This window comes from Saccopteryx bilineata, chromosome 2, assembly GCF_036850765.1.
Source record: "Saccopteryx bilineata isolate mSacBil1 chromosome 2, mSacBil1_pri_phased_curated, whole genome shotgun sequence".
Lineage (NCBI taxonomy): Eukaryota > Metazoa > Chordata > Mammalia > Chiroptera > Emballonuridae > Saccopteryx > Saccopteryx bilineata.
In genome coordinates this window covers 73,957,098-73,968,639 of record NC_089491.1, presented here as the reverse complement: position 1 = coordinate 73,968,639, position 11,542 = coordinate 73,957,098, and positions in this window count along the sequence as shown.

Genomic DNA, 11,542 nt, shown 5'->3' with positions numbered 1-11,542 from the left:
AGCATGAGAGAGCAGAGAAAGTAGAGCCAGCAGCAGAGGAAGCCACGTGGAGTAGGCCAGGAGAAGCAGCCAAGATGGTGGAGTGCTGAGTGAGATGCCAGTTTGTGTAGAGTTTGTATCTGGGATAAGGAAGGAGATGGGGAACTGAGGAGAATAAGGCTGGTGAGCTAGAAACCTTTGATTCTAGGAAACTCGGATAAATCAGTAGCTTTGTGAGCACTGAATGTGATTGGGTTTTGGAGCCCAGTGTGTATTTTTTCCTTGCCCGCCGGGTGCAAGCTAGGATTAAAGACTATGGCCCACCAGTTTGTGACTCCGTTGTTTCTTTACCGACTGTCCAAATCCAATGCGAACCTGCATGTGCCAGGCTGCTCTGATGGTGGCCCTGGCCCTGGCTTCTGGCTTTACAGTGCTGAATGAGTGGGTTTTGGAGCCCAGTGTGTGTTTTTACTTGCCCACTGGGTGCAAGCTAGGATTAAAGGTAATGGCCCAGCAGTTCCTGGCTCCATTGTTTCATTACCATCTGCCTGAATCCAATGTGAACCTGCATGTGAATGGCCATGATGGTGTCTCCTGGCCTTACAACTAGCATGAGAATTCAGGTTGCATTTGTCATGTAAATATACAGATCAGGCAAAAGGCTTTGCTTCCTTAGTGTAAAGAACACCTTCTTACAGATGAGAGTGGTCACCAACTGTACATTATTTAATTTTTAAACCCCATCACAGGACATAAATATAATTTTTTGAACCCAGAACCATTAGTGGGGTTAATGTTTTAAACTGAACTGTGAGACTTGGACCATGTTTTGGGACTAACAAATATAGCTTTGGATGAATAATTTGCTCAACTAGACTTCTACCACTCTTTCTCCACTATTACCACTAAACTAATAGCGCATTTTTAAGTCAAATCCCATTAACAGTCAAATGAGGCTGGGATTGCTACAGGGTATACTTTATAACTGAGAAAAATGAGGCTTAGGCGACTTATCACACATAAAGAAAGTAGTTGAAATAGATTCCAGCCCATGCTATCTGTTGGGGGGGAAAAAGCACTTTGAATTCTTTGAACTTGTTAAATTAATTAAATGAGGAGGCTTAATGTGGCTTTTCTGCTTTGGCAGTCTGTAGTATAAACAAACTAAAGTCTAAGCCTATAAATGCCTCATAGTTACAAAATCAAAACACTAAGGACCACGAATCACAAACAGCTAAATAATTTCAATTCTTCCACACTTGATTTGTTGAAATCTTCTTTTCTGGTTTTTGCTAGCAAAGTGCTCCTAACCATACTTGTTTTGATGCTTCCTGATTTCAACAGATGTTTACTCAAACTCTTAAAATTTTTAATATGCTTTAGTTTAACATTTAACTTTAAGGCCAGGTGAAATTTATGTTTCCTGATTCATCTAACTTTCTCTAGTAATAATTATTATCACAACCTCAGTTTCTTCACTGTGCCTGGTACTTTCAATGTATTTTAGGTCACATAATATTTAATCTTTCCATCAGAATTTAAAAATAAGCATTATTATCCACTTGTTATACTTAAAACTATGAATCTTACAGGGTTAAATTTGTACCCAGCAAGGGACTCTGTGCTTATAAGTTCCCAGTCTTTTCATCCTATCTCTCTAGTTGGGAATAACTTAAATCATCTCAAGAGGAGAAACTCACTGTCATCTCTACTCCTGAAAACCTTTAGGTGAAAATACTACAAATGAAAAAGACACCAGGTCCCTTCTATTTAGAAATATTGACTACAGTAACTGCCTAGTAATTTAAGATATTTTTCACTCTGCTTTTGTAAAGATCAAAAATGAAATACTAGGCCTGACCTGTGGTGGCGCAGTAGATAAAGCGTCGACCTGGAAATGCTGAGGTCACCGGCTCGAAATCCTGGGCTTGCCTGGTTAAGGCACATATGGGAGTTGATGCTTCCTGCTCCTCCCCGCTTCTCTTTCTCTGTCTCTCTCTCCTCTTCCTCTCTCTCTCCTTTCTAAATGAATAAATTAAAAACAAACAAACAAACAAAAAAATTAAAAAAAGGCCCTGGCCGGTTGGCTCAGCGGTAGAGCGTCGGCCTGGAGTGCGGGGGACCCGGTTCGATTCCCAGCCAGGGCACATAGGTGAAGCGCCCATTTGCTTCTCCACCCCCCCCCCTCCTTCCTCTCTGTCTCTCTCTTCCCCTCCCTCAGTGAGGCTCCACTGGAGCAAAGATGGCCCAGGCGCTGGGGATAGCTCCTTGGCCTCTGCCCCAGGCGCTAGAGTGGCTCTGGTAGCGGCAGAGCAACGCCCCGGAGGGGCAGAGCATCGCCCCCTGGTGGGCAGAGCATCGCCCCTGGTGGGCGTGCCGGGTGGATCCCGGTCGGGTGCATGCGGGAGTCTGTCTGACTGTCTCTCCCCGTTTCCAGCTTCAGAAAAAAAAAAAAAATGAAATACTAAAACTCACCATCCGTATTTTACATATATAGGTAGCGGTGAGAAGAGTTCCACTCTATATGTGCATAATAAACACATGCATGTGTGTATACAAGTACACTGAACACCATCCTTGCACTTCTAGTTTTTGTTTTCTCTATTTAAAATGAAATAGTGCCACCTGGTGGAAGTTAGATGTATACGTGGCTCCTTCAGGTTTACTCTGTTTTGTTCAATTCGATAAATACCTATTTGTTTCAACCCTGTGCTAGGTAATCTCCAGGCTATCTGATCACAAAAATAAGTAACACATAGTTTCTGCCCTCAAAGAACAGCAGTATCATGAGGCTGCCAATGTCGAAATGGCTGAGGGTATGGCTTCTGCAAATTGCCATGCAGAGGAGGACTTGCGCCCTGGAGGAGGGGTAGACTTGAGTAGGGCTTTTCAGGGAGGCTACCTTGTGTGGATGACTCTGGTCTCAGCAGACATCAGAGAAGTCAGGTGCAAAAATGGTGGACCAGAGGTAATATCATGAGCAATGGAACAGAAGTAAGCAAAATCATTGCTTTTGTGTGTGTTTTGTTTTTGTTTCAGAAAAGCAAGCAGTTTGTATGTAGTCTTGTAACTTAAAACTTAGGAAAAGGAAGAGACAAAAGATGATTTGGCAAAGTATCCTGGACTGTCACAGAAGGCATAGACACCATGCTAAAGAGATTGCACTTTACTGACTTTTAAGTGGGGCAGAGAGATAGTTAAGATTTTATTTATTTATTTATTTATTTGTTTATTTATTTATTTATTTATTTATTTATTTCCTGAAGCTGGAAACCGGGAGAGACAGTCAGACAGACTCCCGCATGCGCCCGACCAGGATCCACTCGGCACGCCCACCAGGGGTGAAGCTCTGCCCACCAGGGGGCAATGCTCTGCCCCTCCGCGACTAGAGCCACTCTAGCGCCTGGGGCAGAGGCCAAGGAGCCATCCCCAGTGCCCGGGCCATCTTTGCTCTAATGGAGCCTCGGCTGCAGGAGGGGGAGAGAGAGAGACAGAGAGGAAGGAGGGGGGAGGGTGGAGAAGCAAATGGGCGCTTCTCCTATGTGCCCTGGCCGGGAATCGAACCCTGGTGCCCCGCACGCCAGGCCGACGCTCTACCGCTGAGCCAACCGGCCAGATAGTTAAGATTTAATAGATCAGTCTGTTGGCTAAGAAGAGGGTAGATTTGAGAGGGGGGAGGAGAGTTGTGGTTGAGCAAGCTTCAAATCTTCTCAATGAGGGAGAGACAGGGCAGAGAGAAGTCACAGGAAAGCCATGTGATATTGGACTACATGCACAAAGGGCCTCGAGTGTAGACTTTTGATAGCCTCTCCAAGTGAGATTATGCATCCAGACTTAGACAGATGTTGATAAGTTTGAAAGAATACAATATCAAAAAAAATTTAAACTTGTCATACATTACATTAGTATTTCTTGTCATATAGTCTGAATTTATGTTTTATAGTTTTCTCATGAATGTTTTCTCTCAATGTTACTTACATTGAGAAGATTATTCAACCTAAGTATTTAATATATACTTTATGGTTTATAACTGATAAAACTTGTTCCCCCACCCCATATACACACACTTATTAATATGCTGAAAGTCTCACAAATGAAAATATCTAAGGCCTTTCTGAAGTTCTGGAAAAATCCAGCTAGGCAGTGGTAAAAGAATTAGAAAAAGAGAAGATGATTGAAAACTATTTTGGAGGATAAATGAACAGAGAATTGTGCAGATTGATTATAAAGATGGGATGGCCAACTGGCAGATGAAAGAGAAAGGAGGAATCCAAAGTTACTCCTAGGTTTCTACTCATGTGACTCATGGATGCTGGCACTGCAATTGTTTTTGTTTGTTTTTATAAAGAGAGAAACATCAATTTGTTCCACTTACTTACACACTCATTGGTTGATTCTTGTATGTGCCCTGACTGGGGATCAAATCTACAAACGTGGGGTACCAGGGCAATGCTCTAACCAGCTGAGCTACCTGACCAGGGCTGGATGATAGAGCCTTTTAAATGAGGCACAGCATAAAGAAGAATGAGACATTTTTATGTAGGGAAAAGAAGTAGTTTCATTTTAGATATATAGAATTTGAAGTTCTTAAGAGCAAGTCAAATGAATTTGTCTAGCTCACAGTTAAATATGTGAAACAGAAGCTCATGGCAGCGTCTAAGGCTAAATAGAGAGATTTGGCAATTATCAGCATAGAACGGTGATTAAAACTCCTAGAGTGGTTGATAAAACCTAAAGGGGAGGGTCTTAGTCTACAAAGACCAATGGACTGAAGGTGCCCCCTTGTGACTTTTTCTATGTTTGAAATATTTTTTAAAAAGTTTCTTTCTTTTTTTTTTAACTTTTCTTGTGAAAACTGCGACACATAAAGCTTTCTTGATTATATGAATGTTTAAAGAAATGGAAAACTAAAACTAAGATTGGCGGAAGAATTTGAAAATTTATGGTAATTGGTTAAACCAAAATGTTTATCACAGGTAGTTTGAGTTTGAGTAGAGACATAGCAGAAAACAAAGATTCTTTGTGGAGAGGAGGGAAAATAATTGGAGAGTAGGAAATTCACAGAAGATTTATGAAGATACAGCAGAATTCCTCTGTCAGTTTTATAGTCTTGATTTAATGTCTTCTATCATTGCCAGAAGAGAGGATAAAGATAAACTTTCCATGACAGTTTAATGAAGAAAAAAAGAAGAATTTGAAATTGGCTTTGTTTTTCTTTATTGGTAATAACTGAGCCAATTTCTCAAAATGGGCACACAACAAAAGTATTTGTGGTAGGCTGAAAAATGGCCCCCAAAGTTATCCAGGTCCTAATCCTTGGAACTTGTGAATATTGCCCTTATATGACGAAATGTATTTCATTCACAGTTCTGATTAAGTTAAGGATCTTGGGATGGAGAGATGATCCTAGATTATCTGGGTGGGTCCTAAATGCAATCACAAGTGTCCTAAAAGGAAGGCATAGGGATATTTGAGGAACAGAGCAAAATCAGAGAGACATACCTTTCTGCCTTTGGAGGTGGAAAAAGGGGCCATGAGCCAAAGAATGAAAAGGATGAAGGTCTGTAGAAGCCAGGAAAGGCCGGGAAAAGGATTCTCCCCTAGAGCCTCCTGAGGAAACCCAGTCTGCCTACACCTTGATTCCGCCCCGTGAAACCGATTTTGGACGTCTGCCTCCAGAGCTATTGGAAAATAAATTTGTGTTGTTTTAAGCGTTCAAGTTCATGGTAGTTTGTTACAGTGTCAAGTAGGAAACTAAAAGAGTGTTTTAATCATAAAATAATTGCTCTAGAGACCTCTCAAAATATTTTTTAAAAAGAGAAAAAATCCTTTAGGCAAAGATTAAAAAAATTTTTTTTAATGATTTGACAAAGTACAAAATAAAGCCTCAAGAATGTCCACACATTTCCCATTTTGTTTTCTGGAGAAATTTGATAAATGAACTTTAACCTGCTACTATGAGAATGACAGAGATCAGTAGAATTGGTCATAGACGATGGTAGCAAATTGAGTAGACTAAAATTTGGTGCTCAGAATTGGCTAATAATTTTTCAGCCATTTGAATTAATAAATGAATGAGTATATATACATTTGTTCAGTAGGCAGGATCACTTCCATCATGAAGTTTAGTTTCGTTTTTTTTTTTTTTTTTTTTTTGTTAGGGTTTCTGTCTCCTTTGATCAGTGAGGGCTACTTTACATTTTGCCATAAATGGAAGGAGTTGCCTGTGAGGTCATTAGAACCATATTTCTGAATTTTCCAGTGATGTCTTCCAGATCCTTACAGATTGGTAACTCAGTTTATCTAGCTTTCTCCATAATTTTCTCCCTCTTCAGATGACAGAGTAATGTCAGTGATGTGAGACCTGACGTGCCCTGGGTATTCAAAGGAATAGAGGTAGGGCTGGCTCTGTAGTGTGAGTTTGGCAAGGGATTGCACAGGTCCTATCATCTTGTTTCTTGATTGCTCTGTGTGATTATCTGCCTGATCCGGAGCTCCGGCCATTTTGGGGGATGAAAAGTTATAGCAGTAGGCATGTATACACACACACCCCCACACACCCCCACATATACACATATACACACATATATACACAAACCCTTTATTTGTCATATAGTATAAGAACTGAACTGAAGATTTCATGAAAACGGTCAGGGTTATTTATAATACCAAAGGTCTAGGTTAACAATTTTCTGTGCCTCAGAAATATGTTCTACTTAAAATTAAATGTCAGTGTATTTGCTTAGAGAGATAAAACATGATTAACAAAATAGATGAGTGTATATAAGTATTCATTGTTTTGCTTTTTCAATTTTCTGACAGTTTGATATTTTTCAAAAAACAACTGTGGAGAAAAACTAAGAGGTAGGGTGTAATAAGGAACTTCTGAAATGTAGTAAATCTATAGGTGTAGAAATGTCACTATTACTTCTCTGGTCTGATTATTGGAAGGCATCCAGATGATATACAGACTCCTGAGGAAACTTAATTTGAAGTGAAGAAAGAGAAAAAATCTCTATAGCTGAAAGAGTGGGGATTCCAGCGTTTTAACTGAGTACATGTTATGATGCATGTCAACTACACACTCATTCAAATCTTTGTATGCTGTTGTATTACTTTTTAAATTCTATGTTAATTTAATTAAAGAAATCTATACTGGAGGTGATGAAGATATTATAAGTCAAGACTCCATGCCAATAAGCATGTTAGATTGAGGTCTATTATTATACTGAATATTAATAATTATCTAAGATAAAAATTTGAAAATGTTAATGTCCCTATAAAGGATAACATAAATTATGATGTCCAACAATGAATGGTAGGGTCTTACAGTGCCAAAAAAGATATGGAAAACAATGTGTGTTTGCAGAAATACATCACCAGATGAACATCCACAATTGCAAATTTAGCTCAATTTTCAAGAGAAAAATCTTTTCAATGCATTAATAAGTGTGGAGCAACATAAATGTAAACATTACTGTGCTCTTATTTTTTTCATTAATACTAAGATTTATGAGTCCTGTGACTATACTGACATCTAGAGGAAATTGTTTTAAGCATCACTAATTTCCAGTGGTTTTCACAGTCTGGGGTGGATAAATTTTCCATGGTTGGGACTTACGTGTAATGCCTTATTTTTTCCTTTGTGTCTAAGCAAACTTTGAATTTAGTATCTATAGAAGTACCTCACAATAAAAAGTATAGCATAATGTAGAGAAAAAAGAAGAAAGCATTAAGAAATTTCACCAGATAATGAAATAAAAATTCATACCAATATTTAACTATATCCCTGTTTTTCAGTAGCATTGTTGCAGATCCATAATTGCTTTATGAATTTATTATTTGAATAAATTTTTAAAATTTGAATCAAATTTGTTTTTTTTTAAAGAATGTATTATGCTATATATTTGGAAGAACAAAGTTTATAATGGAACAAATATACATTATACATGTATGCCTAACAGTTTAGGACTCATGTCTACACATGCTTTAGGAATTTATTTATACATTTTAAATATAAACTTGGAAGTCAGTTAAGGAAATTGATTTCTTTTTAATTTGGAAAACTAGATATGCATAGTCTGATTCTATCTTAAATATATGTTCTTTTAGTATTTAAACTGAACCATCAAAATCACTGAACGGGACCCGTTAAACATATTGAGAAGAGTTGTAGTCTTCCCGTGCTAAAGGGACACAAATACAGTATGAGTATGGGAGAGATCTGTTTCGAGATCGCCTCACGAAGCTGTGAAAGCACAAAAGAGGCAGACGGTGCAGACACAAATGAGGCTTCTGAAAAGAAATGTTGCCAAACCCAGGAGCTCCCATAGCTATTTGCATAAGTGCTAGCAAAGTTCCTCAGCCGATCTGGTCCTGCACCCCAGACGCCAAAAAGCAGATGAGGCAGCAGATGACCGTTTACACTGCCAGGGTGTGTGAACCAGCGAACATCCCTCGCATTACTCACTAAGTAATGAGGAGGGGCCTTAGATATGTTCCACAATTCATCTGGGCCTGCCAGTTGGCCGCTGGGCTTCGTTCTGTGTGATCCATACACAGCAGAGACACTCAGGAGGCAATGCAAATGAATCAACAGACAGCATGGAGGTCCCAGCAGCAGCAGGCAAGGTACTGCCTATGCAACAGGGCGTGATGACAGATAATTAGCTGTGACATGCCCCTCGATGGCTGTGGGATGAGAGCATTCAGTTGGAAACGAATGTGCAACATGAACCATAACACTTAACTTTGGAGAATGAATTCCTTTTAGTCAAACCTTTTCTTTTTTTCAAGGAGGTTGTTAGAGTTTTCATATGATTCTAGGAATGAAAGTTAAATTTATTAAGCATTTACTATGTATATTCTAGGTATTGGGGGATATAATTGCCACCAACTGTTATTTTTAATGTTCTAAAATTCTCTGTATTGTAAGAATTGACTTTATTTCACAGGTAAGAAAATACTGTCTATCATAAACAGTGTTGACTTTATTTTTTTAAAGGAAATTTGACACAGTCCTTCCCCCTCCCCCTTTCTCCCTCCTTATTGGGTTTACCTGGTTTTACTCAATTTGAGTTTAGATATAAGATTTTCTTATGTTTTTGATATTTTTATATCATACTATTTTCATTTCTTCTTCAAAGTGTTGAATTGGCTATTTAAAAAATAAATGAAATAAAACTGCTCTACCCTGACCTGTGGTGGTGCAGTAGATAAAACCTTGACCTAGAATGCTGAGGTTGATGGTTTGAGAACCTGGGCTTGCCCTGTCAGGCACATATAGAAAGCAAGTTGATGCTTCCTGTTCCTCCCCCCAATCCTTTCTCTCTCTCTCTGTCTTCTCTCTAAAATTAAGAAATATTTTTTTTTAATCTGAAAAAAAGCTGCTCTAAAAGACTATTGGCAAAATTGGAGCAATTTAATATGGTCTATATATTAGGAAATTATATTGTATCCATGTTAAAATTCTTGAATTTGACAGTTTTACTGTGGTTTTATAAGAGAATGCCATTCTTCTTAGGAGATACACAGAAATAGGGACATTAGGTCATGATATCTATTACTTACTTCCAATCTTGTTAAGGAAAAATCTTACTGTGTACAGAGGTTTAAGGTAAGAAGCAAATGTGAAAAATATTGACAGCTGGTAAATTGTGCCTTGTATGTGGGAGTTCATTATATTCTTGCAGCTATTCTGTAAATTGGATTACTTTTAAAGTAAGGTAAATATGAGTTGTTACCTTTTTTAGCCTTCTATTGGACCAGTTTTTCTTTGAAACTTTAGATGTACATTCACAAAGTTAACCATGACTTTTATTATTTGTAGTCTCAATGGCACAATGGAACTGATTCTCATAGTTGGCTAGCCCCTTCACTGATGTCACAAGTTATCAGTGTCTCTGGTAAACTGGCATAATTATCTATTGTATGTGAAACCATTTGGGTGATAGGCTACTCATTCTTCATTTTGTAGTCCAGAGGGGCCTGATGATAACTGGTCATGATGATAAAGGATAGTGTATACAAGAGAGTTCTAGTTAATAAGAAGACACATTGTTTTTATTATTTGGTTGGGAATTTAAGAAGATTGCTAATCTCACAATCTATTTTTCCATGAAAATAAAAAATTATATTTCTTCTGCTTTCAAAGATCACATGAACATTTTAAGATCAGCTGAGGGATAGCAGATGTCTTCACTGTTCATTTCAGGAGGTATTTGATGTCCATGATCAACATTTTGAAATATGTTTAAAGCTGCCATCTTGTGGTTGTATTCTATTCAACTCTTAGCAGATATCTTGATAAAAGTCTGGCTGAATCTGAAGATTAGAAGGAAAGAATATTGCAGAAATACATCTTAGGACATGTAAAAAACCTGTATGTTGAAGCCTACATAAAAAGAATACAAGGGTGTATTTCCACATGTATTTTACTTAATCTAATTGATTAATAACTGGTCTTACTGTTTGAAAGTCATACAGCTTTTCTTTTCATTGTCCTTTCTTTCCCTCATTCCAAAATTAAAAGCCTAAAGATTTTTATTTTACAGGTGAAAAAAGTAAGAATAAAATTCTGCTGCCTGACCAATGGTGGCACAGTGGATAAGAGTGTCGACCTGGGACACTAAGGTCCCAGGTTCAAAGCTCTATGTTACCAGTTTGCTTGCGGACTCATCTGGCTTCAGTACAGGCTCACCAGCATAAGCACAGGGTCTCTGGCTTAAGCATGGAATCATTGACATAATTCCATGGTCACTGGCCATGTGACCCTGCTGGAGCCCCACCCCCACCCCAGTCAAGGCACATATGAGAAGCAATCAATAAACAATATAAAAAAAGTACCCAGCCCTGGCCGGTTGGCTCAGTGGTAGAGCGTCGGCCTGGCGTGCGGGGGACCCGGGTTCGATTCCGGCCAGGGCACATAGGAGAAGCGCCCATTTGCTTCTCCACCCCCTCCCCCCTCCTTCCTCTCTGTCTCTCTCTTCCCCTCCCGTAGCGAGGCTCCGTTGGAGCAAAGATGGCCCGGGTGCTGGGGATGGCTCCTTGGCCTCTGCCCCAGGCGCTAGAGTGGCTCTGGTCACGACAGAGTGACGCCCTGGAGGGGCAGAGCATCGCTCCCTGGTGGGCGTGCCGGGTGGATCCCGGTTGGGCGCATGCGGGAGTCTGTCTGACTGTCTCTCCCGTTTCCAACTTCAGAAAAATACAAAAATAAATAAATAAATAAATAAATATAAATAAATAAAAAAGTACCCAACTATAAGTTGATGTTTGTCTTCCCTCTTTCTTCTTGTCTACCTTTTTCTCTCTTGCAAATAATAAATAAATAAAATTCTGCTTAGTTACCTAAATTTTGGTATCAATCATTTTATACTGAGATTTTCAGAACAGTTACTTTCATCTTTAAAATTTCCTTTAAAAAAGTCAAAGTTCATGAAGAACAACAAAGGTGCTCTGCCCTGGTCCTCTCCTTATATTAAATACCACTTTCCAGCTACAAAACATTTTCAGCTCTTTAAGTTGATTCTTCTGATTTGCCTCCTTATTTCTAAATTGTATATTT